General features: G+C 35.8%; 1 non-coding gene across 1 annotated transcript; it reads left to right on the top strand.

Annotated features, from left to right (window-relative positions):
- The first annotated feature begins 6,358 nt into the window (after positions 1-6,358).
- On the top strand, positions 6,359-6,465 carry LOC114099636 (U6 spliceosomal RNA). The gene has a single exon (XR_003583934.2). It is a non-coding gene; the product is annotated as a U6 spliceosomal RNA (small nuclear RNA).
- The last annotated feature ends 1,453 nt before the right edge of the window (positions 6,466-7,918 follow it).

The raw sequence follows: 7,918 nt of genomic DNA, 5'->3' as shown, positions 1-7,918 counted from the left end.
TGACTATGCTCTGGTTAGTCAAGGCCAGAAACACTGTGATTCAGAGGTGGTAATCATTGCCTTGTGAGCATGTGCGAACCCCTCCACACACACACACACACAGACACACTCCACTACCATGTAACCACCTATTGGCAGGGTGCCACCTTTGTTTGAACTGTATATAAAAAGGGCTATGACAATGACTCTGGGGGCTGCTATTGGCTATGGCTGCTTCCAAATAAAGTATGACTAACATTCTCATTGTGCCTCACATCTTCTTTCAATTGCCAGATCCTCGAGCTTTGTTTCCTGAATCAGAGCCCCTGCAGGACACTCTAGCTTTGTATTTGGTTTTTTTTTGTTCTTTTTTTTTTTTTTTTTTTTATTATTCTTTCCAGTAATCTCCATCTCTCTGCTAACATTACCCATTTATTCTTGCATTCTGTCTACTTTAACCACTGGAGCCCTTGGCGTGTTACTTACAGTTGTTTTATTGTTTCTTTGTTTTGCTTTGCTTTAGTATTTTATTTTTTAGTTGTAGTTGGACACAATACCTTTATTTTATTTATTTATTTATTTTTATGTGGTACTAAGGATTTAACCTGGGGCCTCCGCATGTGTTAAGTGAGCGCTTTACTGCTGAGCCACAACCCCAGCCCTAATCACAGTTGTTTTTAATTCTCCTTCTGATAATTTAAATAACTAGGCCATATCTGACTCTGTTACTGATGCTTGTCTATTGAAACCACGGTTCTATCTTTTGTTGTGTCCTATAATTTTTTCATGATAGCCAGACATGATATACGGAGTTAAAAAAAACTGCCACAACTAAGCCTTTAGTAATGTGGTGGTAAATTGAGAGAAGCGGCATTCTATATTCCCTTGACTAAGTACCACTCTTTCAATGAGATTATGTCTCTGGACTGTAAACTTCACACATGCTCTCAGCTTTATTACTCCCATTAGACTGACACCGTAGCTAGATGAAAGTGGAGTTGGCCATTTCCATTCTCCATATGGAAACCTAGAGGGGGCTGAATTGGGGTATTCTCTTTCCACCAAATCAGTTATGACAACTGCCAAAGGCTGGGCTCTGCTTATATAGTGTCTCTTGAGGACAAACCTTTTTGAAAACAGATTGCTCTGGCATATTTCAAAATGGTGGCTTTTCTCCTCTTCTTGCCAGAAGCCTAAAGCAATTTATCTCTGATCCTCACGAATGAGGACTTGATAGAATTCCAGAAGGTAAAACTCACAAAAGTATGTGGTTCCTCTGATGACTGAGTCCCCCTGGAGTTTTTGTCCCTGGTCCTTGTCCATATTGAGCCTCCAGCCATTCTTTAGTCCAGGTTTCCTTACCTCAGCACTGGTTACCATGCAGGTTTTATCTTGTGATTCTACTCCTATAAATTGAGATGCTCAGTATTTGCCTGCTGGTCTATCCAAACTTGGAAGCAACCGTATGCTCCACGACCTTTCTTCCTTTCAATCTAACAAGAGCTTTTCAGTTTATTCTGTTTTTCCCTTGTTCCTTTGTTGCCTTGTTCCCTAATTCCCATGTTGCCAATTCAAAGCTTCCTGCATGCTGGAGCAAAACCCAGAGGTCCTCCTTCCCAACTTCTTGTTCACTATCCTGTGTTCACGGTTTCATGTAGATTTTTTACTGATAAAATATATAGCATTTATCAATTCATTTTGTCCTCATGCAGAGCACTTTTGAACTTTCACCTTTTGATGACTGACAGATAACTAATTTTTCAGGTGTTCCCCTTATAGTGTCAAAAATGCCTAAAAAGTTTCACCTAAATCACTTTTGACTTTTGCATCAAAAAATTTAATTGCTGCCTTAACTTATAAGGTGTTCTCCCAGAGGCAAGCACTACAGGTTTCACTTTGATGATCAGCAAACTGAAGCAAAGTATTTCCACTGATTCAACACCATTGCTTGGAGATTTCCCATGACTCATAACAAACGGCAGCCTATATTTTGTCAAGCAGAAAACAAACAGCCATTCTCTCTATTTGTGTACACTATCAGTACATACAAATGGGCAAAGTATTTTTTTTACAGAAAAAAAGTCCCTATGCAAAAAAGAACTTTCATACAAAAGCAAATGTACCTATATGTAAATGGCCATTATGGAATGAAAGTGTGGAACTTTCATATATTGTTAGTAAGTAAATAAATGTCCGTAGATGTCTACTTTTATTATTTTTAGAGCAGAAGTAAGAAGAAAGGAGAGAACTAGTGAAAAAATGAAAAGGGAAAAAAATTTAAAAAAGAACTAAGTAGAAAAGGTAAATGCACTGAGAGGAAGGAAAGACTCTTGTGTCAAGGGAGATGCTCGAACCATCTCATTATGAGGTACAAGGCGAGCCCTACTCAGGGCCCCTTGAGAGTGGAAATTGGAAATGAGCTGCTGGTTAACTCACTAATCCCCTGCAACTCACATATTCAAAGAATTAACATCTTTTCAAAAAATTGTCAAAAGGTATCTGTGGATTTTCAGAAGCCTCAAGGAAGGCATTGGAGAGGAAGAATTGTGCAAATCAAATGCAAAAGAGAGGGGAGAGAGAAAAGAGAGAGCATGGTGAGAGGAAAATAGAGGAAGGAAACTAGGAGGGAGTTATGTCATTTGGCCTTTGCAAGTGTTTGCCTTCGACTTTGGACCTCTTGTGCCATTTTCATACTCTCTTCCATTAAGTGTCAACTTAAGGGACCCGGGATGTGGCTCAAGCAGTAACGCGCTCACCTGGCATGTTAGGGGCGCTGGGTTCAGTACTCAGCACCACATAAAATAAAAATAAAGATGTTGTGTCCACCAAAAACTGAAAAATAAATATGAAAATTCTCTCTCTCTCTCTCTCTCCTCTCTCCTCTCTCTTAAAAAAAAGTGTCAACTTAAATACCATTTCCTCTAGGAAGCTTGTCATTATCTACCTCCTCTTCTCTCCTTTTTCATGTTCTATTAATAGGCATGCTCTGTTAGTTGTATCATCAAACATTTTCATATGCATCCACTCTTCTCAACTGCAAAAATACTTTCGTGGTTCAAATCACATCATTTCTTATGAAAGTAATGAAGAGTATCTGCAGCTAGTATCCCTGTTTGCTTCTCTCCACATTCTCTGCATCAGTCATTCTCAATCTGCTTTTCTTCTGGGAAAGATAATGCAAGATGTCCTCATGTTAAGGAGGACACAGATAAGTTCTAGCAAAACTGCAAATAAATAAATAATGAAAGCTTATGGGTAAAATATTAAAGTGATTTATTCATGCATATATATGTTTATAATACCTCAGTACTGATAGATTACAAGCAGTGAGGTCATGAAAGAAGCCACAGTTTTGTGAAGTTCCAGACCAGGAGAGCCACTCTATAGTCACCAATAAGGCAAATCAGAAAGCAAATGAGTGGCAATGTTAATACAGGATATGTCTGTATACTGTCAACAGCAAATTTAAAACACTAAACTGACCATATCCTTTCAACTTGAATTTTTCTTTGGATCTGAATTATCTACAGAATAAAGATGCACATTTTTACTTATTTGGTTGGATCCTGCCCATATCTTCAATTGTGACTTATATCAATCTCTATTCCAGTTCTACATTCCAGGCCCACTGAACCACTTCAAAGTCCCTGAATGCTTCATTTCATCTCACAGTTTTAGCAGCCCAAGACTACTAAAAGTGTTAAAAGTTGAGACCCTTTCAATGTAGCAATGTTTTAGTTGAGCAAATAAAAAGAGGTTCTAGAAAAGGGCAGCATTCCCCACCAGATATGGCTCAAAATATATCACCCAAACCTAGGTGCAGTTTACATTTATAGCCAGAAAAAAAAGGAGTGACACACAGATACAACCTGTTCAACTGTAGTAGGCATTTGCTTTCTGTAATCATTTTGGGGGCAGCTTTAGCCTCTGATTGACTGGACATTCAGCTGCAATGACTGGTTGATATTCACTTGTTCAGTTATGAGAGTATGCTCAGGTTAGTATCTATTTACTTACACATCGAGCTTGATTAAAACGCAGTATGTGATATGTGATGCACAAGGTGCTGGGGTTCAATCCCCAGCACCAAAAAAAAAAAAAGAAAGAAAGAAAGCAGTGTGTGTTTAGAGGCTGCTGTTGACCAAACTTTCTTAAGCACAGAGAAGTACTGATTAGGCCAAATATATATATCAGTTCAGCACTCATTGTAAATTTATTCTATTTGTAAATGAAGAAACTAAAAAGTCATATGATGCAAGTTGCTGGATAAAGATGATGTATTTCATGACAGAGTACAAAATAATAGAATTCTGCAAAAAAATCAGAAGCCTAATGACCATTCACCTTAGCCTCACCATAGCTAAACTAACCTTAGTTAACTAACTTTAGTTACACTTATAAACACAAACCATAAACAAAATGATTTCACATTTCTCCTTATTTCCAAATTGCCCTCCAAATCTGAAATGTGTACGTTTTTCTCTAGCACGCTTTCAGCCATCTTATCCATAAGAACAGTAAAATACATATTATGTCATATATATTGCTCAATATTATGTAATGCACTGGTCAAAGAAATAGACTAAGTAGTTAATTTTTTTAAGAAATCCACAATTTTCTCTACATTGAATTTCAAAATTCTGTTTTAAAGTATATTAAAGAAAATTTTAAAAAGAAGAGAAGAAAAAGAAAAAGTGAGAAAAATTGCATTGATTATTTTCTAATTACTAGATCTAAGCATTTGGTTTTTCCTATATTTGATGAAAAATATCAGAATTATTTTATTTTAAAAACTAACATAATAGGAACAACTGATGCCTATCTATAGTTCTACAGTCTCATAATAAATAAATGGGAGACACCATTCTTCTACTGAACTTTTTACTGAGTCTAGTAAGTAGTATTATGAGATTAGGGGATGAAAAGATGTGAATTTATTTCCCTAAAATAATTGAAAATAATTAGGGGTTCAGGAAATGCAGGAAAGGGGTATAAGGAAGAAAAATAGGAACATGACAAAATAGAAGCTAGTAAACTAGTTTGAGGCATAATTGATGCATGAAATAAAATAACCAGTGAACATTCTTCACTTGTAGGGTGGCTAAAGACCTTTTAAGGTAGAAATAAGCAGTTTTAAAGTTGGTTATGCAGTGAGACTACTATACCCCAAATTCAAGCAAGCACTCACCTGCTTCCTAAACTTAAGAAGTAACTTAAGCTTAAATTTAAATTTAAGCAATAAAATGAGTGAAAGTTTTGTTTATTCATTCACTTTCTATAAATCATGGAACAGGGATGTATTCCAAGACTGAGTCAATAGAGAAAGTGACCAGAGCTCACTTTCCTCTTAGGGAAGTTGAGATAATGCATGACCTGAAGCAAATGAGTAGTACCACAGACTTAGAGCAAAAGTTCACTAAAGTTTAAGTCGTGGGAACTCACACAATGTCCTAGAGGGTGTGGAGTTAAAAAGGGCCAGAAATGGAAGGTCAGTCTAAGCCTGATTACTTCTAAAATGGCAATGGAATTTTGGCTCATATTCAGTTTGCATCAGCTTTCCAAAAATGTTCTCACTGCTGTCACTGCTAATGGGCCTATGTGTGAAATTGTTACCTATCAAAAATCATATTTTCTCTCATATGTGTAAGCCAAATGGAAAAAGGTAGAGGGTGATGTAAAGACTGCAGAAAGAAACCCATTATGTTAGATGAAGAGAAACAAGGATAGAGAGGAGGAGAAGGTAAGGGGACTAATATTGACCAAATTATGTTATGTGTAAGTACAAATATGTCACAATGAACCCCACTATTCTGTACAATTAGTATGCAGGAATATTTTTAATTTTTTAAATTAGATATTAATTGATACATAACAATTAGTAGCCACAGTGGCAGTAGAATTTGATAGTTGATGGGTAAAGTTCCACAGACTTGATGGTGACCATCACCCACTCAAATCGAAAGTGTTTAAAAAGTGTTTTCAGAAAATAGTCTCAAAAAAAATCAATAAATAAAATGCTTGGAAATCAATCTAACCAAATAGGTGAAAGACCTCTACATTGAAAACCACAGGACATTAAAGAAAAAAAATTGAAGAAGAGCTTAGAAGATGGAAAGATGGCCCATGTTCTTGGATAGGCAGAATTAATATTGTCAAAATTACCATACTACTAAGAGTGCTATATAGATTCAATGCAATTCCATTAAAATTCCAATGATGTTCATCACAGAAATAGAAAAAACAGTTATGAAATTCATTTTCAATAAAAAAGAAAACCATAATAGCTAAAACAATTCTTAGCAAGAAAAATAAAGCAGGATGCAGCACCATACACACCTCAAATTATACCACAAAGATTAAAAAAAAAAAAAAGAAAATAGTGCTCGCTTCGGCAGCACATATACTAAAATTGGAACGATACAGAGAAGATTAGCATGGCCCCTGCGCAAGGATGACACGCAAATTCGTGAAGCGTTCCATATTGTTTATATAGAATATACCACCCAACATCAAGCAGTTACACTTTTTTCTCAGCAGCACATGGATCCTTCTCAAAAATAGATCATATATTATATCACAGGGCAACTCTTAGACAATATAAAGGAGTAGAGATAATACCATGCATCCTATCTGATCATAATGGAATGGAACAGAAAATCAACAATAAAAGAAGGAAGGAAAAAGAATACATCACTTGGAGAATGAACAATAGGTTACTGAATGATCAATGGGTTATAGAAGACATCAAAGAGGAAATTAAAAAATTCTTAGAGATTAATGAAAACACAGACACAACATATCGGAATCTATGGGACACATTGAAAGCAGTTCTAAGAGGAAAATTCATTGCTTGGAGTTCATTCCTTAAAAAAAGAAAAAAATCAACAAATAAATGATCTCATACTTCATCTCAAAATCCTAGAAAAAGAAGAGCAAAACAACAACAAAAGAAGTAGAAGGCAAGAAATAATTAAAATCAGAGCTGAAATTAATGAAATCGAAACAAAAGAAACAATTGAAAAAATTGACAAAACTAAAAGTTGGTTCTTTGAAAAAATAAACAAAATCGACAGACCCTTAGCGATGTTAGCGAAGAGAAGAAGAGAGAGAACTCAAATTACTAGCATACGGGATGAAAAAGGCAATATCACAACAGACACTTCAGAAATACAGAAGATAATCAAAAACTATTTTGAATCCTTATACTCCAATAAATTAGAAGATAGTGAAGGCATAGATAAATTTCTTAAGTCATATGATCTGCCCAGATTGAGTCAGGAGGATATAGACAACCTAAACAGACCAATATCAATTGAGGAAATAGAAGAAACCATCAAACGACTACCAACTAAGAAAAGCCCAGGACCGGATGGGTATACAGCAGAGTTTTACAAAACCTTTAAAGAGGAACTAATACCAATACTTTTCAAGCTACTTCAGGAAATAGAAAAAGAGGGAGAACTTCCAAATTCATTCTACGAGGCCAACATCACCCTGATACCTAAACCAGACAAAGACACTTCAAAGAAAGAAAACTACAGACCAATATCTCTAATGAACCTAGATGCAAAAATCCTCAATAAAATTCTGGCGAATCGGATACAAAAACATATCAAAAAAATTTTGCACCATGATCAAGTAGGATTCATCCCTGGGATGCAAGGCTGGTTCAACATACGGAAATCAATAAATGTTATTCACCACATCAATAGACTTAAAAATAAGAACCATATGATCATCTCGATAGATGCGGAAAAAGCATTCGACAAAGTACAGCATCCCTTTATGTTCAAAACTCTAGAAAAACTAGGGATAACAGGAACATACCTCAATATTGTAAAAGCAATCTATGCTAAGCCTCAGGCTAGCATCATTCTGAATGGAGAAAAATTGAAGGCATTCCCTCTAAAATCTGGAACAAGACAGGGATGCCCTCTCT

Source organism: Marmota flaviventris, chromosome 11 (genome assembly GCF_047511675.1).
Source record: "Marmota flaviventris isolate mMarFla1 chromosome 11, mMarFla1.hap1, whole genome shotgun sequence".
NCBI lineage: Eukaryota > Metazoa > Chordata > Mammalia > Rodentia > Sciuridae > Marmota > Marmota flaviventris.
The sequence above is the reverse complement of the archived record's forward strand: the minus strand, read 5'-3'. Positions and strand labels throughout refer to the sequence as shown.